This window comes from Crocodylus siamensis, chromosome 8 (genome assembly GCF_052110815.1).
Source record: "Crocodylus siamensis isolate JL-2025a chromosome 8, ASM5211081v1, whole genome shotgun sequence".
Taxonomy (NCBI): Eukaryota; Metazoa; Chordata; order Crocodylia; family Crocodylidae; genus Crocodylus; species Crocodylus siamensis.
This window is the reverse complement of record NC_143402.1, coordinates 61,340,650-61,368,545: the sequence shown is the minus strand read 5'-3', so window position 1 is coordinate 61,368,545 and position 27,896 is coordinate 61,340,650. Positions and strand designations below refer to the sequence as shown.

Sequence of the window (27,896 nt, the reverse complement as noted above, 5' to 3'; positions counted from 1 at the left end):
GGGGATTAAAGAGAAGCACCAGATACCATGAGACTCAGGATATAATCACAAGGGTGTGCAATACTGCATGTTAACAGCTCCTGGAGTTGAGCAGGCATTGGTTTGTTGGCATTATATATATACTTGGATGCACTGAACCCAAGAGGCATGGCAGCCAGAGAGGGTCAAGGGCTGAATATAGTTAGAGAAGGGGACTCATAAGAAGGAGTCCAGTCTTTGAAAAAGGCCAATTAGTCTAAATGACACTTTAGGCAAAATGACAGACCGTGAGCAATTGCTGAGGAGACAGGCCACTAATGGGGGCTTTCACTTCATGTCTGTTGGCTTAAAAACTGACAGAAATCTTATTTTCAGACAAGCTGCTTCTTGCTTTTTTCCCAGCAGTGTCTTAAGGGGAAATAGCCGTTCCTATTTGGTGAGCTCTCTCAAATGCAAGAATGTGCCTGCCTGGAGGGGACTGGTAATGTAGGACAGGGCCTTTCACCTCTAGGTCAGCACTGGTTCAAACCCAGCATCAAGAAATCAAAGGAGGGAGAACGGTCAGATTTCTTTCAAGGGGTGCACTCAGAAATTCTCTCTTCCGGGCTCGAATCCAGGCCCTGCCAGTTTTGTAAAACCCCTCCTCCTTCTCTAAAAGTCCTTGTCATCCTGTCGGGGACCTTTCCTGCGGAGTTCCCTAGAGCTCCATCTTTGCGCCTCTCCTCTCTAATGTGTGCATGAGGCCCCTGGACACGGCTGTGCAGATCTGGAGTGAAGTGCCATCAGTATGCTGACTTCCAGGCCTACCTGTCCTTCCCTCCTGCCCTGGTCCCACCGTCTCAGTTCTTTCCCAGTGTCTGGCTACAGTTGGTGACTGGATATAAGTGAACCAATTGAAACCTGAATCTGAAAAAGACAGAGGTGATGGTGGGTAGACCATGCAACTTGGGGAGAACTGGAACACCTCTCACTGATGGGGTCAGCCTCCCCTTGTCACTCAGGTCTGCAGCCTTGGAGTATTCCTGGATCCTCTGCTGCACCTGGATCTTCAGTTGGAGGTGGTGGCTAGGAGCCCCTTTCACCAACTCCATCTGGTGAGGAGGCTGCAATCCTTCTTTTAGACTGGTCTGGCTCCTATCATCCATGTCTTTGTAACCTCAAGGCTAGACTACTGCAGTGCGTTCTACATGGAGCTGTCCTTGAAGACCACCCAGATGTTGCAGCTGGTGCAGAACCTGACGGGTCACCTTCTGGTGTGTCACCTTCCGACATAACTCCGGAGTCTGCGCTGGTTGCCAATAGCTTCCTGGATTCTAGTCACAGTCCCAGTTTTGACCTATAAGACCCTAAATGATCTGGACCTGAAGTTTTAACATGAGTGCTCAGACACCAAGTACACCAAAGGCATAACTATGTTTTAAAGTGTTGGTAAACAGAAATCTCATTATTTAGCAAAGGCAAGAACAGTGAGAGGTCAGATCAGTGTTTTCTGTTGTATGCCACAGTGCTAAAAATCTCCCACTCTTTCCAGGAGTAGTAAAGCATAATTTCTTCTTAAATATATCTTAACTATCGATGCAACACATCTGGTAGACATAATCTTGGTTTAGATTAAAAGGAAGGATTAAAATAAGATTCAGGATATTTTTAAAGTACCTACTGTATTTAGTGTGCAGAACACTAAAAGGATTAAAGTAGGAGTGTGCTATAGAGGCCCAGAGTTGTCAGCTCACTATTTACTTCAATATAAGGTACTAATAATTAATCCTTTACAGAATGTGCGTGTATGTGTGCATGCATGTGCATATGTGTGTGTGTGTGTGTGTGTGTGTGTGTGAATGATGTGGTCTACCTTGCCTAAAACAGTATGCTCATATGTTTAAGTACAAAATCCCTATAAGTCTGATCCTTCCTTACTTTGCATCTAGTGCAGTTACTTATATTCCATTTACATGGCTCATTTTCACAGGGAATGTGAAGGCTGCTGAGGTTAGGTGACCAAGGCCCATACCTTCAGAGGTATCTGGCAATTGATAGCTTTCAGATGATAGTGTAAAATGCTATTATTCTGATCAGGTAGAAGCTTACCCACTTTGCACTTGTGCACATGACTACACTAGGTGCAATGCCTGTGCTGTGGGAATCATCCTCTAACCAAATGCAGGATCTATAGAAGCTCTTTATACAGCTTTTACCTAAAGAAAAAAGACCAGAGCCTGTGTGAGAGCCTTTTCTCTTGCCTGAGTGAACAGTGCAATTGAACAAAAATTGTATTTACAAAACAATGGGGAAAAAACAAATATTTTGCAGAGAATAATTAATTTGATACATGCAAATGGCCATTTGTCATGCACTTATTGGTTGCTTGAAATTATGTGCCAAATGTTTTCTGCAAATGAGTCCTGATTTAACAGAGCATTTAGCTACCTAGTACTTCAGCTGAAGCACGTACTTAAGTTCCCATTGACTTCAGTAGGATATAAATATGTGTTTTAATTGCTTTCCTTGAAAAAACTGGAATACATTTGGTGTCTTCCTAAAAATAAAGCATGTTATTTAAAAAATAGAACTCTGCTGCCTTGCTGGTTTTTATGTTAAAGGTTTTCTTTCCCAGGAAAGAAGAGTTAGCTATTGTCATGACCATTAATGCAAATATTTTGCTAGACCAAGAAACTGGTAAAAATGTTCCTCTGGAAATGTGAAAGCAAAATGCCCATTGGTATGTGAGGAGATTCTAGTGTCATTACTGAAAATGTGGGAGCAGAATAGTGCTTGACTTCTAATTGCCTATCTACACTTTGCCTTTTCTCACTCCAGAAATTCCAGCTCGGAATTGATTTTTGCATGAGTGACTTGCACGATTCCAACAGGACTGAATTTGCAGTCCTGCTAATATAATTAACGACTGTTAAGAGAGTGTGCATACTGAGCAGCATTAATAGGGAAATCTAATAATGTTTCCTATTGGAATTTTCTTCCTGTTAAATTGCCAGCAGAGAGCTTTAGTGTACATTTTCTGTAGACAGCATTGTTTAATGGAAACATTACACAAATTAGTATTAGGCCTTTGGTGAAATGGGATCTTTAATTTAATTTGATTTTACTGCCAGGACACAGGGCGATTGCTGTGTTGGCCTCACCAGCATGCAACCACTCAGAATTAGGCTTTGCTATGATCAACACAATAATGACTCTTCTAAAGCTCCAGCCGATTGAGAACTGTGTACCTTAGTTATTATTTGAGCAGTAAATGGCATTAATAAAGTCCTTACGGAGCAATAGCAAATCAGGATGGCCTCATAAAAAGACCTTAATCCCATGGCTGTTCGGGTTCTTTCATTTTTTTTTTTTTAGATGGATAATAAAAAAGAAAATAGAAAGCTTGTGCCTTTATTTTTGTTGAGCCTTGAGAACGATGCTAACAGAGGTGCATATGATTGTAAAAGTTTAATTTGTTCAATGTGCAACAGTGCCTGCCCTGATGCAGATTCTCTTAAGCGATCTTTTGTATTAACTTGTTAGGTGCTTTAGAAATGTGATTAAATGGGTCCAAGCCATTATTTAGACAAGTCATGACTTTCCACGTCAAAGCCCAAGGAAAAGCCAAAGTTCAGAAAAGAACACTATGTGTTTCAGGTTTCTGCTCTTGGAAGGGTGGAGGAAAGGTGGCCCACTACTTCTGCCAATGTCCTGAGATCTAGGAAGAAAGCCCGTAGTCACTTGTAGGGGCTTGGGGTAGTCACGTAGAAGTGGAGTGCTTTGTATACACAGGCACACACAAACAGTCCCCAAACTGAGCAGAATATACTAGGTGTACACAAGTAAGGGGTATGGATGCAGCCTCTGTCGTCCTCCAAGAGAGTTCTTACTAAAGGAGCAGGTTCTCTACTGCTTTAGTCTCTTTTGTTGCAGGAAGTGGAAGGTCTGATTATGATGGCAAATTTAGTAAATTTTCTATTTAATGAATTCACTATAAGAAGCCTGCAACTACTGCAGAGTATCAATACTTACATATAAAAAGTCCAGTATTTTCTTCAGGCTGCTATTTTAATTCTACCCAGAAGGAAGCTGTTAGGCCAGAGGTTCTCAAATTTTTCACTGTACGGATAAAACCACTTTCTTCACTAGGAATAAGTCACTAGGAAATGATTAAAACAAAAGAATTGTTGTCTAAGCCACAATTTTGCACATGAATCTGATTGCATGAACGAGACTATATCACTTCTATAATGCTATCACTATGCATAGTACTTCGCAGGCATATATAGGGTCAGAGTCCCTTCCATGTGAAGCTTACAGTCCAAACCGGGTCAGTAATAGCCCAAGAACAGTAACTAATGAATACTTGTCTCTATAACTATACTTCCCTTAATTGTGGCTCTCTTAGAGCACAAACTCATGAGCAATTGGCTAACAACATACCCAGTCCTAGTTCATGTCAAAATTCTGCTTGAGCCAGGACAGCCTGAATTGATTTTTGACTTATAAAATACATTAATTGAAGCTTCATATATGCCGCTTGCCCAGAAATACCTCCGTAAGGCTAAGTACAGACAGTCAAAAAGCCCAAGGCTGAATTGATTCAATCTTCGCAGGTTAGTCTAAGCTGTGTAGATTGAACCGATAAGCAAGTGAACAGACATTCAACATGTGATTCTGGAAATGCAGCCACATACCTGCAGTGGCCCAGGCCAGAAGCTGGGGGACACTAGAGCACACCTCCTTGCTTTGCTGGAGCAGACAGCTTGGGCCAAGGCTTGCCTCCTACCCTGTGAGGGGGGATTTGCAGAGGAGGTGCAATGCATCCTGGGAAGCTGGAGGACTTTGAGTTAACTTGAATCTGAAAGGGATCGGGGACAGAATTTCAATAAACCAATTTAACTTAAATTCATTAAGTCTGATACTACATCCATCCAGGTTTATCTTAAACTGGTTTTGCCATTTTGAAAAAAGGTTTATATGCACTGAACTTCTGTTGTGCTACAGATTTGAACTGGTTTCCAATCACTTATACCAGTTTATGTGTAATTTATGTCCCTAACCTAGAAGTTAAAGGGGCTGAAATTCCAAGGAGAACCATTCCTTCTTGGAAAGGCTCTTAATTGGGGTGGAGGGCTTCCTCCAAGCACTGATCCACTCCTGAAACTTGATGTGTGAAGGAAAAGCTGCCGCTGAGTGCAGGAGTGGGATTAGAGGTGGGTGACCAGGGCACTGATCCTGGATGCGGACTTAGAGGAAAAATGGCTGGTGCTGTTGCTGCTGGCTCGGCCGCTGCTGGGTAGAGAAACTGCTTGTTGTGTCTCTGGCTATGTATGTATATCTTGGTGTAGGAGCAGGTACGCATTTCCCAGCTCAGTGAGTTTTGTGTGCTGCATGGCAGTAGCCCAGTGCCCAGGCAGGAATGATGCCCCTGTATGTAATGTATGTGTACTGCTATGTGTGTAGAGCCAGTTAAATGAGGCCAGACACACACTGCTGAACTCACTATTCTCTTTAACAGCAGGGGCATAAGATGTGCGTTGCTTCCCTCTGTAACAGATATTATTGAAAAATTAATTCCTCCCCCACTTCCCTTTCCCCTTCCCCTCCCTCCCCGCTCCCCCCCAATTGTGAGATTACAGAAATCTTTTTTTATCTCAAATTGGGAAGAAATCCCCACATGATGATTTTTTTTTAATGATGCTTTCAGATCCTTTGGACTGTTTCATTTTGATTTTGTCCCCTTTTTATTGTTAATTTTCTAAAACTACAAGTATCACGTGAACTCCTGAACCCACTGTTTGGAAATAAAAAGATTGAACCTTTCATTAACAAATGCTGAAATGAGGTATTTTGAAATAGTTATATTTTCCTTCTAATTTTTTTTTAAAAAGCGGAATTTAAAACTGATAATTAAAAAACAAAAACCAATGAAAAATGGAAAACCGTGTCAGTCAAAATGTTCTGACCAACTCTGCTCAATAGGCATCCCAACCACTGGATGCTCATAACCTCCCAAAGAAAGAAAACGAAACAGTGGCTTTGGGTACAGCGATGGTGCAAAGCCTGACGTGAACACCATGGAAATACAAGGACTGTCATTCATTGTGAAATATACATAATACGAGGCTCTTGCCAGTAACATTATTAATACGTTGCCATTACTTTTAGTAGATTTTATTTACAGAATTCAAAACATTCAAAAAGAGGGTTAGCATCACCCCCATTTTAAAAATGGGAAAACTTAAGGCAGAAAGAATTGAAGCCACTTGCTCACAATCTCACTTAGCGGCCAAATCAGGGCTAGAAACCCCATGCTTCTCACCCTGAGTCCAGTGCCCTGGCTACTGGTCCTGGCTGTGTCGGTATGAAATAGGATTGCTGAGACACTAATATTTTGCCTGGGACGGGGTGAGGTCAGGGAACGGGTCTGGTCCCTGTCAGCCATACAAAAGCTTGCTTTCTAGCGAGAGGCCCACATGCCCTCCCTCGATTCCATTTCATGCAATGATTTATGTGACTGCTTGAAGGCTGCACCACAGAAAGTACAGGCAGGCAGATTGACAGTAATAGTAGTTCAGTAATATCCTTCCATTTTCTCGATGCAGTAATTGATGTTAGCAGTTTAATGACTGCACTGAGTTTGTTCCAAAGCTCTCAGCACTAACCACATGGAGACAATCGATGAGGAATTAGGTTTGCTGTGAGTTCTCCACAGACTGGGTAAGTGCAAGAAAAAGAGCAGCCTTTGCTTATGACGGTTTCGTAGCTATTACGTCACCACCTGCAACAAGTGCAATCACCCTGAAACTTCCTGGGTCTTAAGATCAATCAATCTCTGGAGAAAGCCCTGTATAAAGTCACTTTATATAGGGTTCTATTGTATGATTTCCCCAGCCCAAGTCTGAGCACTTTCAGAGAGATCTGCTGGACTGAGCTGTGTGCTCAGAGCGAGGCACTAATCCCTTTTGCCACTGACCTGTTTTTGTGGCTTTGATGGCATCACTTTACCTCTCTGTCACTTTGATTTTTCACTTACCCCAGTGCAACCAATTAGTTTCAGCCAGGTCTGATATTGCACATCAAAGCCATTTCACACCGCACTGGAAACACACAGGCAAATTAGCAAAGCAAAAACACCAGGCTCTGTGTGTTTCCAGATACGTCCACAAGATAAACATGATATTAAAAAGAGCCGTAGGTCATTAAGTGTTTTGATTGGGTAAATTTGTATCTAAGTCAGTTTATCATTGGGGCAGTATCTTGCCTGGGAAAAACTGGGGGGGGGAAGGGGGGCGAGGAATTGATCACATGCATTAAAACTCTGATGAAAGACTACATCATAGTGTGTACGTGATCTGCTTGTGCCAGCTGTGTGTGCATGTGTGTGATCATAAAACTCACTAAGATTGGAACGTGTGCCAAACTGAGCTCTACTGTGGTCAATATGGAAATACGACAACACTAATTAACAGAAATCCTACCTAGACTGGGCAGACACAATGGGGCAAATTTTGTTGCTGTGTAACTCCAGGGTCTTTTTACCTGTAAATTCTCCGTGGCAGATTCTTTCATAACTGTTTCTTGTATTGATCACAGCACTGTGCCAAGCTCGATTGTATATATCAATTGGGCGTGTATCAAAAGATAGTGTGGCAACACTTACAGTTTGGACCTGGTGAAAATCTGGGCTGGTGAGATTAAGAAAAACAGGCAAAACATATATAATATTTTGCTAAATTTTATCTGTAAAATAATCCTGATCCTTCCTTACCCTTGTCAGATGTGAATTGACCATAAGGTTATTTTCCTTAGGGAGCAGGAGTACAACTAGGGGTGGTGAGCTGAGGCAATTAGGACCAATTAAGGGGCCAATTTAGAAGGGATGTTAGGATGGTGACAGACCGGCAGCAGCAGTCAGGCAGGGTGAAAAATGGCAATTTCTGCCTGTCAAGGACCATAGTTAGGTGACTGTGATATGAACATGAGCTTTGGATTAGTGATGGTCTATCTGGTTTAATCAAATAAAGAACCAATCCGAACCCTTGTCCAAAACTCAGACTAAACATGTTAGAGACCTGGAAATGCTTGGCCAGCCTGTTTAATCCATTACAGTCCTCTTCTTCCCTTTCACATGTTTCTCCAGGATCAGAAGCCCAAGTCTCCTGGTTGATGCTGCTGCTTTCATTTTTTCTCAAGCCTGGCTGACAAAGCTAACACCTCTAAGAGAGTCTGTATTTGCAAGACTTCCAGTCTGGCTTAGCAAACCAAAAACATTTGTATAATGTTAAGAGACCTGATCCAAAGCTTGTTTAATTTTGGCACTTGCATGATCCCTACTCCACAGCATCCAAGTACTGCACCATCTTTGGTGTGTTCGTCCTCACACACCTTTTTGAGGTAGGGAAGCACTACTGACCCTGTTTTATAGATGGGGAACTGACACCCCATGAAACGAATGGTCTTGTCCAAAGTTGCATGAGAAGTTTATGACAGAGCACCTTTTTTTTCTATGTCCTGGATTAATCATTTTATTTCCCCCAGCTGCAAATTATTTCAATGTGCTTTGGATTAGGCCTCAGATATTTCTCTGAATTATCTGTTTCTCCCATCACTACTGAAACACTTGCATTTTTTTTTTTCCAAAAGAGCTGAATCTAGTCACTTTTGACTCAAGGCTTTAGAGGAAACAGAAAGGTACTTGCCTCATGGTTTATTCATTGATGCCACTATCTCTTGTTAATTTACTTACATTATTTACAGAATTCTAAAGTATTTTAGTGTCTCAGGCAGCATCTCTCAGTTTTATTAAATGCTAATTTTCAAACTATCACAGGCTAACATCTTTTCTGTGCCTCTGGGTAGACAAATGGTCATCCCCATTCTTAATTTATTTTTAATGATTCTATATATAAATGCAATAAAGCTTGCTTGAGTGGCAGATTTCAGCCAACCCAGTTCTTCATTTGGTTAAATTTGATGAAGGTCCATTGTGGTTAGGTTACTGGAACAACACATTACACTTTTTTGATCTACTCAAATTACTAAGGATGACTGAACCTGGTTGCCTTGGGTTTTTGCCTCGAACGCAGTCCAGATAGAAAGTTCCAGGAACTTTTTCAAAGACATTAAATTTTGTTCTCACTTCTTTGCTTCTCTGCACTTCCTTGTGCAAGTGAGACGGGAAGCCAGAAACAATAGAAGGCACATAAAAATCCTGCATTTGTGAGCTTTTTAGCCCAGGTTGCAAAAAAAATGGCCTAATCTGAGTTAATTGTCATTCATGTTGTGGGTATAAATGACGGTCCAGTGTCTCCTTTGATGTGAGTCAAAGCCTGGAACAACCAGACCTGGGATAAACCCAACATTTGCATTAACCCTCTGAAAGTCCACAAGGAAAACAGTGGGTTAAAGACCAAACAGGGGATTAAACAGAGGCTTTTTGCAAATCACCCCCCATTTCTAGCACAGGTTGCATGTCTATGATAGGGTTAACTGTCAGCCCATGTGCTGATGGGCCAATATCTGCTGTTGGCTTTGAAGCATTTAAGTCATCTAACTCTTCCCAAAGCTGGTGTAAATGAATATGATACTTAAATAACCAATGGCAGCCAAAGGCCTGTCTACATTAGGGCTCTCCACATCACTATCACTGGTAGCATTAGGCTGATGCTAGCAATGGTGGCAAAAGCATCTTGATATTTGTGTTGTAGTAGTGATGAGAAAACTGAGGGCACTGACAGACATGCAGGCTCCCTGCTGTAACTCATGGCTCTTTCCAGGAAGCACCATGAGTTACAACATCCCCCCATATGCAACAGATGTTCGCTGTTGGGTCTGGGGGGGTTGGGGGATGGAGCGGTGGTTTGGAGTGGCTGCTTGTCTGCAGCAGCTCTCTCCTAGCCCTGTCCCTCTCCCTTCCCAGCTCTGGTGCTGCCTTTAGAATGGGAGGGAGGGCTCTCCATGTGGGGTTTGCCCAGCCTGCACTGAAGGCCTGTATTGGCGCCCCCCCACCCCCAATGGAGGGCTCCAATCCACCCCTACCCCAGCGCAGGCTGGGCAAACCCCAGACAGAGATCCCTCCCCTGTCCCCTCCCTCCCCCCGACCCCATTCTGAATGCAGCACCGGGGGCGAGGCTGGGCTGGTTTAGGCCAACCCTGCTCCTGGTGCACACTGATAGACACTAATGAAGGTGTTTTGCTTTGCAAGGGTGTAGGTTGTAGCCATGCTGGTCTAAGGACATAGGCAGACAAGGTTCTTTGGGTGAATCTGATATCTTTTAAAAGGTATCAGATCCACCCAAAGAACCCTGTCTGCTTTTGCTTTGAAGTACCTTCATCTGAACCCTTATGTGATTGGGCATTTTTAAAGTGCTTTAGGGGCCCGAAACAAACCGTCATTTCTGCCCATGCCCTTAGTGAAAGTTTGGGGCCTACTGTACTAGTTGCTGGGGACACTCCTAACATTTGTGGCTTTTCTTTTGAGCAGACAAGGCCCTAGGTGGGGCACTGTTATCACTGATTTCAGTGCAGAAGTGTAACAGGGCAGCTCTGTGTCCTGGGCAGCTGCAGCACACAGGGCAGCGCCAGCTGCTGCAGTGCTGCTGCTGATAGTGCCTCCTGCTCCCCCAAAGGCAGCACCCAGGACTGCTGCCCCCTCCTCAGCTATGCTACTGTTTCAATATAGCAAACTTGTTTAGGTGAAACCCAATGCCATGGAGCCACAACCTAACCTACTGCGATTTCCTTTGCAAACAAAGTCTGCGTTCTGGCAGCTGGTTATAAGGCACTATATAGAGATCATTTCCCATCTGCTCCTGCTGAGCTCTGCATTATGGAATGTGACACCTCTGCTTAGACTGCTCTATATCCAGGAATACTTGTTTTTAGGGCAGAGCTTTCCCTCTGCTGGGTGGAAATCTGTGGTTTATTAGATTGCAGCACACCTCATCACAGGCTTATCTCTATTAAAGCCCTATGGGGAAATTCATCTGCCAGGTATTGCCACTGGGCAGTGGATCTGCCCAATGAATTCGTTTTATAGAATGTTTCTCCTGTTTAATGTTACAGGCTGCAGGCAGGGACACCAGCCGTCTCGCTGGGCTCCATTTGAGATGGACTGAGATTGGGTATATACAGTTACTTAATTTCCAACTTAATTTAAAAAACGGAGAAGCCAAAACTCTGCTTAACAAAAGGGATGCACTGTTTACAGCACTGTTGATCAAAAGATATTGGCAGACTCATAGATTTCATTTGATTTTGTGGCTGCTGTGACAAGCAAGCAAGGGTATCAAGTTTATCTTCTCATTATAAACACATGGCCTCAGTCATTATTTTCCAATGCCTGGAGTTTCATCAGGGTGAGTGGATTTTCCACTGAGTGCATCTTGCATGGCATGTGGCATGTATTATCCACATTAATCACCTCCTCGCTTAATTAAGTACATGGTTTTGCTGGGGTCTTGTCTGCATGGAGGATTTCAGTCAGTGCTGTAGCTGTCCTTCTAGCATAGCAAGGGTGTAATTTGCCATTGTAATCACGTCTCTTGATGAGTTCCTCTGGGGTCTGAATCCTGAAGCTGTGGATCTTAAAATATACTGATCCTACTGCTTGAGCTACATTAACATATCTGTAAGCTCAGATGCAGTAGCCGACTTTTACAGCTCTATGACATTCCCGCTACTAGAGGGAGACATAAAGCTGCAAGTGTGGGGTATTCATGTAAACTACAGAAGCCCAAATTATGGCAGCTACATGACAAATTTTCACAGAGTCAGAGTCATTGGCAGCCAGTCAATGGCAGTTGTAACCAGAGCAAATACCTGGGATAGACCCAGCCTCAGTCTTTAAGGCATATATTCTTCCTCCAGCAACAGAGTGCATTAGTCTTCTCTTGGGTGTAGGTTGTAGCTGTGTTGGTCTAAGGACATAGGCAGACAAGTTTCTTTGGGTAAATCCAATATCTTTTATTAGACCAACTCAAATAGTTGGAAAAATTCTTCTTAGCAAGCTTTTGGGCACAAACACCTTTCTTAGTCTTTTCTTGGGACATTTTAGGCCAGTGAGGGCCAACCTTTTCAGCAGGCTTGCCAAAAATTAGCACTGTTTCCCTGAGTGCCGCTGATCCCCTTCCCCTACCTGATCTGCTGCTCTTTCTGCTCTCTGTCATATCTGCTGCTATGCTGCTTATCCCCGCTCTGATTTGCCATGTACCGCATGCAGAAGCTGCTCATGCCACTAGTGGCACACATGCCACAGGTCAGTCACACATGTTTTATACAAAGGTCATAAGGTTTATCTGAGCCTAGCAGCCCACTGGGCAAACATGGTTAAGCACAGTAGTTTCCTTAGCTGACAACAGAAATGGGAGGGATGATCAGTATTACACCCATCCTACTGCTGCCTCTACACGTAGGTGCCCTTTGCAGCTGGGCTGACTGGATTGAGCTTCAGCTTGAATCTGAAATGAGGTTTCAAGTTTATGCCTGCTGGAGTTGCATAGATTTCCTAGACATTAGAGGCTGGAAGGGACCTCGAGAGATCATCAGGTTCAGCCCCCCACCATAAGCAAGAAGTCAGCTGGGATCAAGTGGGCTCAACAAGAAATATATCCACTTGTTATACCAGGACTTCTCTGCCACCATCCTCCAGGCATTACTTTGGGGTCTGTGTAAAACTAGTGAGTCTAAGTTTGTACTTCTGCTTCATTTTATGTCCCAAAGCTGAGCTTGTGCATGAAATGGCCACTTTCCTTTGAAGGTTATGAAAGTTTCAGATTTCTTTTCCTCTTCTGGTACAGAAATGCATTGTGGCTGGAATGAATTTTGTGAGGCTACAGAATGTGAAGATGATAGGGAAATGGGAAACCTAGTTCTACATGAAGTCACATCTGGGCAGGAAGCAGAAGGTGATGCAAAGCTACCTTCTGAACTAACATACTGTAGCTGGAAACTGATCTTAGCTTTACTGTCATCAAGAGCTGAAAGGTTTCCTGCTTGTGCTATAGGGTAATGGTGATGCCGTTTTGGAAGTACCTGCAGAACAGCACTGCACAAGTTCAACATAACATCTTTGCCTTGAGCACCATTTTCATAAATGCAAAGCTAAATCTAATTCAGCACTTCGAAACTGAGTGCCGTGGTCCTTCCAAGAGTGACACCTGTGCTTAATTTTAAGCAGGCGAGTAGTTCCATTAACTTCAATGTGCTTAAAGTTCAGCCATGTGTAAAGTCTGTGCAGTGAAAAACACCAAGCGCTTTCTTTTTTTCAAGCTTGCAAACCACACACTTACATGGTGTTAGGTTGCTCAAAAATTCTTTGCATGTGCACTGTAGCTAGAAGGAATATTAGCATATAAAGCTGTCATTCTTGCAAGGAAAAACTCCTATACAATTGTAAGTTTTTTCCCTTCCCTTAAACAATAAATTGGTGCATTAACAAATGCAAGCACCAAGAATCTGAGCAACGGTACCTTTCAGAAATGTAATGGTTTATATTTAAGGGGGAATGGCTATGTGTGTAAGTCTACACAGCAGTTACTGCAGCTTGTTCAACTGAGGTCTAGCTAGCTACATACACTTCAACTGTCTGGCTAAGTAGCAGCACAGCACCCAGTATGGCTCAACCACCTTGAGTATTTACCCAGCTTGGGCAGTTTTTGTAGCCCCCACTGAGCTCAGTGCTTCTGAAACTACAATGGTAGCTGTACTCCAGGTAACTATTTAGAGCTAGCTCAGGTATAGCTAGCTGAGCTGCAGTAACTGAAATGTAGCTAAATCTTGAGAAGTCTCAACATTTTCCAGCCCAAAAGGATGCTGTGGTATTAACAATAACTGTGTCAGATGACCTTTCCCAGGTGGACTGTAATCTGGAAGCTGTTGTTTTCTGTTCTAGGGGTGCTTTAAAGCTCAAAGCGGATTGTTCTGAATCCGTGCACTGGGTGAAAATCTCAGGTGATGGAAATTAGCCTAGATCCATGTAAAACTAGGATGAGGGTCTGGTCCTTTATATTCAGCAGAAGGGTTTCTTTAGAAACCTGAACTGGGAAGAGCATGGACACCAGTGGCTAATAAGAATCAAACTATTCCACAAATCACTCGGCAGTATCAGCTAAATGTTGCTAAGGGCATCAAGATTTGATCTAATTACCAATATAAAAATCTTTAAATGTGCTCTAACTACTATCCCAGCCTGTCCAAATTTTTGTCAGCTCTTCAAACAACCACTTTAGCATCTAAGCCACTCAGGCCTCCTTTGAGTGGTATGACCTCTATGAATGTATTGGCAAGACCCCTATCTTTCTGAGACACCTTCTGCAGTGCAGCTTATATGGAACTGAGCTAACTACTATATAAATTGCCTATTGTTGTTCTCTTTCCCCTAAGCTCGGTTTAATTTTCTTTGCTTAGATTGTGAGCAAAGTGTCCTTCTTGAAGGTCTATTGAATGCTTACCTTGTATTGTTTTTCACCATAAATAAAATAATAAATAAAAATAATAGATACATCCTTGTTCATAAATAATCTGATTCATTCACTGATGTCACAAACTTTTATTTGTGACATCACAGTTAATCACCATGGAAGTGATTGGGAAGCCGTGTGCAATTACTGAATGAATAGAGAAAGAAGGAGCCAATTACAATGTAAAGGGGAAAATTCTCTTTAGATAAGAATATGGAAAAATGAAATGAAAAAAATTGCATGCCAGGCTAAGGGAGTTTTTAAGGTATAGAATCTAATATTTGCTTCTGTGTGGCAGTGGCTCTTTGAGGTGAGATGAATTCCCTTTGCAAGTTAAAGAATATTCAAGGAAACATATTCTAAATACACTTGTACATCCACATACAATAGCAAAAGATTGCTTTTTTAGCTGACTATAATTAGAAACCCATGTACCTGGAGATAAAGATAAAAAAAATCTTTTAAGGACTAGCCTGGAATGCTTGCATATCTCAGAAGGCTGTTTTAAGCAACAACCACAAGAAAGCTAATGTATTCCAAGTTTAGATCCACTGTCTGATCATTTCCAATGCACTTGCTATATTTTATTATATTTCCAAGATGTAATTTACTTTAGTGAAATTGTCATTTTTATTTTTAAATAACTAGCGACCACCAACCTAAAGACAACTCTCCATAAAATGACCTTGAAGATCACACACCATTGCTGATGTCCTGTTTAAATTGCAGAAGAATGTGGGGCTGCATAATAAGATGTTGATTGTCAGGCTAATCAAGCTACAGTGAAGCAAGGAAGTTATTGGAGAATTTCATTTGACTGCCATGCCATCTTTGCTTAGATTATGCAAAATGTTTTTCTTCTTTCTTTTGATAATTCTTGTTTCATCTGCAATCTGTCCTGGACTCGACAAGCTTCCTGGAAATAAATTTAGGTTCAGCCAGTAAAGTTACAGTATTGTTCAGAAGAAACAAGCTTGAGGTGAGAGGAGAGGGAAGTAAGTAAGTGAAAGCTATTCATTTTACATTCTGAGCATGGCAATAAAGATTTCTGGTAAGTTTGATACCATGGGTTATTGTCCCTTTGTGTTTATGACAGTAATAGATTAGCTGGTATTGATTTTTATATGAGATAAAATGCTAGAATATTTGGTCAATCAAGAGTAGAAGCTGTTTCTTTGTATCACTAGATGACCCTTCTGACCTTGGAGGGTTTTTTTTTTTTAAGTCTGCCTCAATCCTCAAACTCCAGATCTGAAGCTGTGCACAGAGTTGGTTCAGAACGAGATACAGCATAGGGCTGGTTGTTCAACCCAGTGTTTCTTCAAGGCATAGGCAACTGGCAGGGGGTGCATGGGGGTACACGTGCCCCCCCCAGTGGGGCCGGCGCCACCCGATGGCTAACACTGATGCTGTCAGTAGGGCTAGTGCTTCGCCTGACAGGGTCAGCGGCTTCTGCAAGTGCCCCCCCCAGATTAGGGAGGCACCAGTCACTCATGCTTCAAGACATCTAGCAGAAGTCCCCCAGTACCTCAGCCTGCTGAACACATCTCGCAGAGCTGGTCAAAATCTGTCGCATTTCCAAAATTCCAAAATTTCCATGTTTTTTGTGCTGATTCCTGGTCTGAGTAGCTGATTTTTTTTTTCAAAAATATAAATAGAAACGTGTTTCCAATTTTTTTTTTTATAGCTGTTCTGAATGTTTTGACCTGTTTTACTCAATCATTTTAATTACCCACTACCTTCTTGTAGAGTTTGGCCACAGAATGTATGTACCTTATTACAACCCACTGCTACCACTGCCCCATTGTGCAAGGTGCAGTAACTCTAGAGGATGTGAACCAAGCTGCAGCATGGAGTCACCCAAAACATCCTTCTGCGGAGACGACAGCAGCTCTAGCTGGGAAATCTCAAGGTGATTTGCAACTTTCCACTTTCTGACAGGAGAAAGTCTGATGAGGGAGACTAGGGGAATCATTCCCTCTATCAAATGTTAACTTTCGTGTAGCATGGTCATCTTAAAATGTAATCTGTACTATACAATTCTGCCCGTAGTTTTACAGTAGTGCTGCAGTGTGCTACACCCCAATACATCAATCCCATAATACTCTGCCTTTAAATACTGTACTCCCCTGCATTATATTCCTGCTTGCTGTGCTTCCCAGGTGCAAAGCAGTATAAACTCCATCCCAATACGCTCTCCTTCCTGTAGTTTACAGCTTGCACTCTTCTGGCAAGGAACAAAAAGATCTGACCTTCCGAAGGGTGAGCCGAGAAGTTACTAAATAACCAAGTTCTGTCTTCCCCAAAAGACTGTAAATTGTGCTGAAACAGTGGTTTTATGACATGCCTGATGAGACAATGTTGTAGGCCACCTAATGATTTTTAATTGGGTTTGAACCAGAGGAAATGCTTTACCCTGGAAAACAGTAACTTTCTTTTTCTTGCTACTACACTTCATGTCCCGCTCTTTTAACACCAGGCTACGGGCTAAAGCATTAGCGCAATCTGTTCAGGGTGGGTGGGTAGGTGGCATATGCAGGGAAGAGCAAGGTGATGCTATCTCTCATTCTCTCCTCCCTCATCCTCCTAGACATTTAAAAAGCATCGGTCAACCTTAAAAGTTTCATTATCACTTCTTGAGTGCTACTGGAGCTATCAATCCAGGAGCTCCAGAGACCTGAACAGAAATTGTTGCCCCGTTGCGTCAGACACCATGCAACCAATTAATTAATTAATTGAGTCTGCTGGAGTGTTCTAATCAGGATGCTCCGGTGCTGCCATAGTTACAGCTTCCCTGCTGCCATTTTGAAACGTGGGACGCTGAACATGAGGTGCTGCGGGCATTTTAATTTGAATAGCTCTAATTAACAGTCCCCCTCTCACCCCCTCCCCACACACCCTGGAGCACATGTGCAGACACCCAGTGAGAGACATTAGGTACAAGACTAGAGGTAGTGAGGGACTTGGGCACAGAGGACATGTTAACTGCTGCCAAACCCTGCAGGTGCCTAAATTCACTGGGTGTCTCCCTTTTTGACCTTATCATTGCCCGGGCACCTAGAGTTCCTGGAGTCACCTAACACCGAGGTTAGGCATCCCAAACTTGGGCCTAGTGGTCAGGAGCTGAACTGAGGTCTTCACTAGGTGGCAAGGTATCTAAAAGTTTGGTGTTGTGATGCTATGCTTTGTGGCTTTAGACCATCTGTCTTGAAGGCAGACCGTACAGTGTAAATTAACAGTGCTTTTACTGAAGCCTAGTGTTGTTTTTGATGATTAGCTAACATTTCAAAAGATGGAAGCACAATGCACAATATGAGAGGCTTTATATTGCCTTTGTATAGAATCATAAGAAAAAAATCATGAAATGATAGACTTCCATAATCCCTCTAAAAGGGCTGTTCTGTGCTATTTCTCTTCCCCTTTTTTATTTTTCCATAATGTGACATCACTATATAAGGGACATTACATAACCTCAGAATATGGAAATAGTGATTTGAGCCAAATTTTATTAAAGACAAATATATTTTCTATGGAAAGTTTGCCTCAGGTTCACTTAACTGTGGCCAGCTTGGTTCTCCCCTAATTCCATTTTTATAGGATGGGTTTCAGAAGACCAATCCTGTGGTCGCCAGCCTTAGAGAAGGAACATGGTCAGTCAATCAGACCTGTGTTTTTTTTCCAGGCAGTAATATGCTGCTCTTGCTTTTTCCACCATAGCCTAATGACCTTAATTATGATCATTAATGTTTACTCTGGTTTAATTGTGAGGTCACGATCCAACCTACATCTAGGAACATGTTTAAACTTGATTTATATCAACTGTTCGTGTTGATGTCATTGAAACTATTCATATGCTTATATTTAAACATATGCATTAGTGTTTTCTGAACCACGTTCTAAATTCTCTAATTTTTAGGAACTTTAGCAAAAAAGGAGGAAGCTTTTGGTTCAATTTTGATTTTTTGACAGCTACATTCTTCCAAGAGGTGAAGGAAGGGATTTTGCATGAAATAAGAACCAAGCTGAACCTTCCCCTTCATACACGCACAAAACCCAAACTTTTCTTTTCTCCAAAATTGAATTTAACTTATTTTTAATCATTATTATTTTCACTTCTCCCCCTAAACTATAATTTGTTTATTGCCATTAGTAGTACACTCTTCTCTCTGAACCACTCCAAAGACATGGGTGCTCTTGACAAACATTTAAACAAGACCTTACTAAATTTACAGAGCCTTCAATTATCCCAAGATCAAATATTCAAGTGATAATATAGATATAAGAAAATTCAGTTCAAACTCTCCTTCAGAATGCCCCTATGCTGCTTTCAGCATCTGGAAGGATTTCAAACAAATCCGTCATCTTGCAGGCAAGGGTGAAAAGATGCCTTGAAACATGTCTTGAAAGGTAACCTTTCAAATATGTCTTAAAAGATAACAAAGTTTAATTCTTACAGAGCAAGGGAAGAACTAAGTTGCAAAGATGAAGGTCCCTACTAGATCAGCAGTCCACCCCTTCTTATACTAATAGATCTCCAGCTCACACATCACAACGGTGGCAATAGCTCACATGATGAGAGGTGGTTTCTTAGATAAGTCCCATGGCTTTTAGTGACTTTTACATCAAATTCTTAACCTTAACACAGCTAGCACACAGCATCTTTTTACGAGCAACTTTTTTAATATGGTCAACATAGGACAGTGGTTCTCAGACTTTTCAGACTCAAGGTACCCTAGGAAGACTCAAGGCACCCCTTCGTAGATGTGGGGCACCCCTCAGAACGTGTCATCTCTTAATTTTTACTCATTTTTGACTACAGGAAACCAATAGAGAAATTATTCTCTTTCAAAAAACTCAGAACACAACAGGTCACAAGGTTTTTAACACTATGAATTTCTATTTGAAATCTCTGGGCTTATCTTGTAAATCATGTAAGTAATAGCGCTAACATTGGGCGGCACCCTGAGGCGCACTTTGGTGCCTGGGCACCCGTGGGGTGCCTTGAGATATTTTAAAGTCAAGAATTATCGCCACAGGAAATACTGTTCAAAATGCACACTGCCAATTCTGCACCGATAGTGTTTCCAGATGGATTTAAGAATTAGGCTCCTGTAGAACAACTGGATTCTACCCATGAGCAAAGCAATATTACTTGGAAAATGGGAGAAATGTTATTTCCGTTTGAACCAAGAACCCCTTTGATCCTTGGTTGAGATAGTGCATTGGGTCTCTGCACTTCTCTAGATGAGGGGCCAGGTTAAAGAACCTCAATGATTTTCTTCATTCCTCTTGTGATAGAGCATCAGGATAAGGGCCTGATCCAAAGTACACTGAAATCAATGCAAAGACTGCAATGGACTTTGTGGGATTTTGAACTGGGCATTATGTAAAATGCTATCAGAAGATTCTCATATAAGGGACCAAATTCTGTTCCCACTAACCGTGGTAGAGTCAAGGTGGGCTGCTACATGATAAATGTACCTCCTGTAGTTAAAGGTAGATCCCTAGTCTGTGTCATGGTGCCAAACAAGACAAGACAAAAGTCACCTTGTCCTATTCCTAGTAGAAGCTGAATTCTAACGCTGGTTATTATCACAACTGCAACCCTACCATTTGCTGTGGAGATCCCTAATGAGGTAGCAACCCTGGAATTTTTCCAAGGCGTTGCCCTTGTTGGCTGCCCTCCCATTTGGTCATGCTAAATGACTAGGTAAATAGGCCTTTCATGAAATCTAACACCCGCCCTACCTAATCCCCCCTGCCTTCAAACTGTGGGGCTAATCAGTGTTTTGACATAACTAGGATCCAGATTCTATGAGGAACATGGCCAAGAAAAGTTCAAATCCAAGAGAAAGATTAATGAGAACTTCAAAGAAATTTACCACCAAATGTTACTAATTTAGTATACCCTGTGTTTGAAACCAATGACCTAATTGGAAACTATATTCTTTAAAGGCCATTATGTACTGGCTCTTTAGTATTCGTGAGGTGGCTTCTAAGGATCAGAGTAGGTTGTGTCACTTGGTAGAATTGGATACGGGGTTTCACTCGCTTCCCAACCCTGATAAAATATCCTGCTGTTGACTGCATAAGGAGATTGTGCTGTTAATGCACAATAAATAACAGATTTTGAATCGGACAAACAACTTCCTTCTGCCTTCCAATATATGAGTATAATATTACAAATCCTTTAAAGCCAGCTAGAGAAATGAAAGGTCTGATTAACTTTGTTGTCATGTTGCCAAAAAATCAGCATGTAAAAAAAATACTTAACAAAAACTCATGTTGTTATAGAGGGCAGTAGTCTGATACGTTTGTCTGGCAAGATTTTATGAAAGTCTCTGGCTTGTTTGTAAGGTGTGAGTACCACATTTACCAAAATACAGGTAGTTTACAGTAACTTGGCTCATACTGTTGTTTCTTACTTTAAGAATATCTCAAACCCAATGCAATGTTTTCTGGGAATTTTGCAAATTAGTTTTATACATTGGGGTTGATTTTCAAATGCACTGCCCCCTTATAGCTCTTGCTCAAACAGGTGGGAACAGTAAGTATCCTGTACTTTTCACAGAAAGGATGGTTTAGCAAACTGAGTGCTACCTTGGACTTTTGAAAAGCTATTTTCACTTCCCTGATCCACCACAGACTTCTTGGGGCACTTTTCCATGTGCCCCAATGCATTCTGGTTAGACTGCACTGGAGCAAGCCACTCCAGTGTGCTGCAGCAGCTCATGTTTTCAGTGTCCCCGTGTTCCAAAATGGCAGCAGGGGTGTTTTAACTAAAGCTCGTGGATAAAGCTTTAGTTAAAGTGCCCTCGCCGCCATTTTGCAACATGGGGACACTGAAAACATGAGACACTGAGGGCATTTTTATTAGACTGGCTCCCAAGAAACACCCTAATTAAAACACCTCCCTCTCCCCGTGCCCCACTCCTGGAGCACAGTTATCGGTGCCCCTTGTGTAATGGTGGGCATATCATCTAGTGTATGTCTACACATATTTAAGGCTGAGCTATATAAGGGGTTTTTTTCTCTCGTCTGTAGCATGACTTGTAACCTGCACCAAATGGTTCTCATTGCATTTTCTTATTTGCAAAGCAGAGCCCGTCTACTGACAGTCTGCAGTCTCTTGCCTCGTCTTCAGTGCTTGTCTCTGGTCCTCAAATGTAGAGAAAGGAAGGGGTAAAAACTGGAAATCAGGAACACAGTACTGTTAGGTTGTTGTTAGTGCACTTCCTGTGGTTGAGGCCAGTACATCACTAAATTCTAGATACATTGCAGAAAAGGACAGGTCAGGAGACAAATGAAGCCAGGGCTGGCTGCTAAATAGGTGTTGCACATTGAGTGCTAAGCAGGGTTTGAATTGGGGGGTGGGGCTCCCCATAAAAGATGACCACCCCCCCGGCAGCCGGGCAGAAACTGCTGTTTAGCATGGGGGAAAAGTGGCTTCTCCCCCGCATTGCTGCCGGGTGTTTTTTGCTATAGCTGCCTGGAGCCTGTACCAGAGCTGCCTTCTGGCTCCCACCGCCGCCTTTGACTCCCCCAAGAGTTAAAGTGCAATTTGAACCCTGGTGTTAAGAGCCTAAAGTATAGATAACTGGTAGCTATATTCCTGAGAATGACCCTAAGGTCAGCTCTGTGCATCAGTGTAGATAGAGCTACACAGAGTCTGTCTGTGCTTTAGCTCTCCATGGGCACAATGGCACTTTCCTACTTCATAGGAAACTAGATCATAAATAGAAAAATAGTCTCTGTTCGTGACTGAATGTTACTATGGGCACGAATCAAAAAGAAACCCAGACCTAAATCTGGAAAGAGTCAGTTCAAGGGTTTTCACTTGCCCCATAGTAGGCACAGGGTACAATTCACAGATTCATAGTTTCATAGTTGTAAGGTCCCTTCCAGCCCCTACCAAGATCATTGGGTCCAGCCCCCCTGCACTTGGGCAGAAAATACTGCTAGGGTCAGCTGTCCCCAACAAGGTGGGTGTCAAGACGCTTTCTGAAGATCACCAGGGTGGATGAGTATACCACCTCTGGGGGGAGCCTGTTTCAAACCCTTGGCTGTTCCAACCCCTTGGCACTCAGCTTGTAAAGAAGTTTTTCCTTATGTCCAGTCTTGGGTCATCCAGATCCACACCTAAACTTCCTTCTAGCTTGAGGTGGTTTGAATAGGAGGTTTTTCCTTCTGATCCATATTTTTTATTCCAAAGTCAAATGAAAGCTTCTGTGAACAAAAAAAAAATGGTGGGCGATTGTTCTGCGTAGCTTTGGTAAAGTATCTATATAGAAGTGCTGCAAAATAAACCTGCAAAGCTTCATAAACACAAATTGCTCTAGAGCATATAGTTATGCACAAGTGTGTGCACATACACAGGTATGCATTGTAAAGGTGGTGATATGCATCACACAACGTTTGATGCCCTTGTGCTTTTAGATATACAAAGGGAAATTCTGTCATGAATTTTGTCAGGTTTAGTACAAGCACAAGTGTATGTTGTTGCATTCACATTTGTAGCAGTTCACATTTGGAGCTTTTGACAGCCTTGAAACAGGGAACTTCCCTGAACCAGATATGATCAGAGTAAAAAGATCAGTACCGTAGAAGGAGAGGATGAATCCCATGCTTTTGTGAGGCTTTGAAAAACAAGGCAGGACAGCCAATTTGTAACTGGCTCTATCTAGCTGTCCCACAAACTATTATATAGTCTAAATAGAATTGGATGGTATTTAAAATAGTGATTCTTTCTTGCCTTTGAAAATATCAGTCAGAGAAATAACTTCTAATCAAATCCCCATCATTAAATACCCTGGTTGTTCACTCCAACCAGAGTGACAGGAAACACATAAGTAGTAAGCACCAGTAAGAAGTGTATTTTGAAGAGCTAGATTTGATCCATGTTCCTGAAGGACTGCTAAAGCCAATTTTTTTATGTATAAGATACATAGTTTTTGGAAGTGGATTCTGAATATGTATTGTACTTCACTTGCAACTTCAGAGCAGTCACTAGACCTGGCACTGGTCCACACTGCTGGCCAGGTCTCGTAGGTGGCAGAGCTTTGAAAACGGGAGTGTATAATGCACAGCCCTTAGCAGTTTCGTCATGCATAAAGTCTGTTTATAGTACACCCTTCACTTATGTGGTGACAGCTAGCCTTGCCAGAGATATAGACTTGTCTGGGTTTCTGTATTTCTGATTTTTATATTCATTTAGAAATAAAAGTTCAAATTAAATTGAAACATTAACTTGATGTCTCAGTCAGGAGCTAATTTTTTTCTATCCTGTACTAAGGCAGAACTCCTTTCCCCACTCCCTGCTCAAGCCCTTAATCACTGAATAATAAATAGAGGGATGGAGATTTTAAAAAGGATTTGACCTGGTTGGGAGCATTATAGACACAGTTTAAACTTTTAAAAAAGCTTCACTGTTTTCATTGTAGTGACAGTTTGCCTGTAACAAGTCAGGTGCACCAAAAGCTTTTCTTTGGGGCATTTTCAGAAAAAGGGAAAAAAGAGGTCAGTTACAGTGGTGGGAAAGGGGCTGATTTGTATGTGGCTTTACACTACTCAATAAAGACCAGCTCCTTAACTGGCAAAAATCAACATTTTACTGAAGAGAGTATGATTCACACCGGCTAAAGATCTAGTTCTCTGCATCTGGTACTGCTAAGCTAGCAACTTGTACTAGGTTTAGTTATTTATTGACTCTTATCACCCTAGGAAAACATCCTTATTCAGGAAAATATTTATTCATTTGCTTAACTTTAAGTATATACTTGATGCACATTCCTAAAAGTGCTTTGCTGAATAGGAGTTAAAATGCATAATTAAGTTCCTTTCAGATTTGGGTTATACAAGTTTATGCAAGGTGCCTGTCACTGTAGTATTTGGGCTGATTTTTAGAAGAGCAGAGACCACGTTTTCCAGAAAAAGGGAGTATATAGTTCACAAAACCATTAAACCAATAACATCGAAGTATTAGCTTTATGATTATGGTTATCTGGAAAAACTTTTATTTTAAGATAAGGAAAAAAAAAACCAACCAGTTTCCCAAACCTTTCATTCCCTCACAAAAGTTGCTGTGTGAGGGAGAATACTTACAGTTAAAGATAAAGATTAAAATACAGACATGCAGTTACAGGCTTCAATCTCTACTCCTGTGCTTAAAATTAAGCACAACTCAAAGTGTTTGTGGCATCTGAGCCTTAGGGAAGAGGAAAACTTGCTATTTGGTAGACCTGATTGAAAACTGTTCTCCAAAATGTATTTTTCCCTCAGTAGAAAATATCTTATATATTAAATGGAAAATGTTGCAGAACAAAATCAGGTTTTGTTAAAAAAAAGGGGGGGGGGAGATCAACACACAAATAACCCCCCAGCCCTCTACCTGCCCCAAAACAAATTCTTTGGCACAAAACAAAACTTTAATTTTTCAGGGGGTGGGGGAGGTTAAGTGAAAACCTGAAAATACATTGCAGAAATGTTTTTAGGAATACAGTATTTTCCCTGGGAGGGTGGGGTGGGAGTGGGAAGATGGTCAAAGTCTAGAAACAACTGGAAAAATATTTTCTCACCAGCTTTGCTATTTAGTCCACTGGGGAAGGCTACTGATACCCGAAGTTTTGCCTGTGTCTGCCCAACCATGCAGTTGGTTCAATAAAAGCTATCGCTCACAAGAATTCCTGCCTCTAGAAACTGTAGATCAGTGTGGTATTTTAACAGAAAATCCCTGTAAATAGGGTCCACTTTAGTTCCCTGACTTCATTTCTGTCAGACAGGCTGGGTACAGGCCTGGGCAATGCTTTTATGTCCAAAATAAAATAGCATAACTGATGCAAGAAGCATACCAAGAGTTAAACTTTGTTGTAAATATTCATCCTTCTTGAAGCTCGTGGATGGGACAGCACAGCATGCAGGTTGCAGCAGGACATAGGTAAAAAGGACAGATTGCGGAATCGTTCTTCATGTGAACACCATCCAAAATACCTGCTGCTGATGCAATCCAGTACATCCTGAAGGCTCAAGAAGAGTTGCTGATGAACTTCATGGCAGGGAGCATTTGGCACTGACCAGGAAGGGGATGACCCCTTCAGAAGCAGGGAAACCAACTCAACTCTCCCTCCAACTTAAGACTGAAGTTTAGCAAAGAGTTACTATGAGTCTCCAAGAGATTCTTTCACCAACCAAGTGAGAGGCTGGAGCAGGCTTTGCTTCTAAGCATATTCTCTTATCAGTCCCAGAAGTAACCAGCATCTTGGGGGAGAGGGATTCATGAAGGAAATAAGAGAATGTTTTTCTCTATTCGAAGATATCATTTTAACAAAACTTCTCAGGGGGGGCTTGCTGATTTCCAGAGGCTTAACAGCCAGGGGCTGCATCCTGGGTGGCAGTGAAAGCACAGACTAGGCTGGCTGCAGCATCTGGGTGGGTGGTGATGGCAGCTGCCATACCCCTCTAAGTGGGCGCCTGGGGATGTGTCCCAGTCTTCCACTGCTCATTATGCTATTGCCAATTGCAATGACATTTTGTATTGGGGAAAAGTAAAACAAAGCATTTGGATACAGTTAAAACAGTTCCTTTTGAAATATAGGAATGGAGAGTTTCCCCGTTTCATTTGACAATGTATTTTCAATTACAAATGGAATGTCTTTCATAATTTTGTAAATGAAAAAAGTGAGAACATTGGAACGAGACAGTTTTGTTCTCGGTAAATGGCAGACCTTGATTTACCCCAAACCATTTTTTTGTTTAAAAAACCCTCCAAGGAAAACAAATTTCATAACTGTGGAATTTCCCATTAGATGGAAATCCCAGTCTCTGCACAGCTCTATTGGACACAGCAGCATGTGTGCTTATACGTAGTCAAATAAACTACCATGGAATAAATCATGCTTGCCTTCTCTAATGAAGAAGTATGAGCAGCACTGTGAATAGAGTAGGAAGTAAGCACTGCTGCCTGTACTTGTCATTTGCAGCACTTGCTGGTAGGTAAGTGCATAGAAGGAGAAATATATAAAGCATTTTTAGTTCATTGATGGGTCATTGTGTCAGAGGGATGCTTGATGAGCTGGGATTATATATTGTTTGGTTACCAGATTCTGTAGGTTCAAATCTGCTTATCAGACAACTCTCTGAGAAAGGACATTTATAGTAGTTGCATCCCAATTACAGTTACCTGCGCTATAACAAAGACTAATACTATAGTTCATGCACATACACATGCCATACAGTAGATAAAATCAGGAAAGCATCTATTTTGTTTATAATATGATGGAGAAATGTAGATTATAACCCCATAAGGGTGTATTGCACTTTTGCGGATTTCTTTTCTAAAATAAGACAATTCATTGAATTAGGCGATGATGATATATAATTTCATGTCTTCATAAAAGCTCATAATTTATGTTGTGGTTCTGACTGAAGTCCAATTTTAATCCAGCTGCAGTAAATGTTGCCTTCATTTACTGAATTTTTTTTTTTAAGGCACAAACCAGATAAGGAACATGTAGTTTCTTACAAAAGACCTCACTGTACTGTGCCACTATAAATTGTCTGACTGCACACAGATGCCTTTCTCACAGGTATACAGTGCAGTGCCTGGAGATTAGTGCACATGAGACTATGTGTTTGCTTAAGTTTGCTGATTTTCCACTACATTTTCCAAACACTTTGCAAACAGAATGAACTGACACATATATACACCCTAGTAGGCCATGAGGTAGGAAGCAACAGCCATGAACCTTACACCCAACCTGAAGTAGATGGGTGGTTAATATGGAAGCAAGCAAATGTATTTGTCTCTGTGCAACTGCAACCAGGAAGGGCATTAAAATTATGATATGTTGCCATGGTAATCAAGTCCCAGGATTTGGCTAGGAGGAAGAGTGGGGCCATAACTGGTTGCTCATGAATTCCTCAGTAGGCTTTTTGATACTCCGTTTCCTTTAAATGAAATTGGAGAAAGACTTGTAGTTCATAGTGGGGATAAAAATTTTATGAAGCTAAATCTAGGCAGTGTTTTAGTGTCAGTCAGCATTAACCCACAGCATGAACACATAAATAATTGAGATTTCAAATACCCGAGTGCTCTAGATTAGAGTACTCACAGCACTCAGGAGCTGGAGCTATGTGAAGCCCTCACTGCTGCTCAGAGCAGCTTGGGAGCTCTTTATGTCTGAATTTTGCGTGTCCTCAAATGTTACACAGCGGGCTGTCTTGGAAACATCCCACTATGAAACCTGCTGCTGCCCTTACAAAATTTATCCTGGTCATAGAAGAGCAACTAACCAAAGGCCTTTACTTGTTAGCGAGGCACTTCAGATATGCCACTCTTCCTTCCGGAGATGCTCCTAATTTAACATTTCCCTGGCAGCTTACAGCTAGAAGTAGAGCTGCACAGGATGAAATCTGCATCCAGGGAAGAGTGGGGAGGCCAGCATTCACTCTTTCTGAAGCCAGAGTGCCTGTTAATGG

At 41.8% G+C, this 27,896-nt stretch overlaps 1 long non-coding RNA gene across 1 annotated transcript in view; it reads right to left on the bottom strand.

Annotated features, from left to right (window-relative positions):
- Positions 1 to 4,005: 4,005 nt before the first annotated feature.
- The window catches only part of LOC149858837 (uncharacterized), a 39,271-nt gene continuing 15,380 nt past the window's right edge, over positions 4,006 to 27,896 (bottom strand). The window contains exons 2-3 of the long non-coding RNA XR_016443988.1: positions 4,656 to 4,819; positions 4,006 to 4,117 (exon numbers count right to left, since the gene is read on the bottom strand). This is a non-coding gene — a long non-coding RNA (uncharacterized LOC149858837). The remainder of the gene's footprint in view (positions 4,118 to 4,655; positions 4,820 to 27,896) is intronic.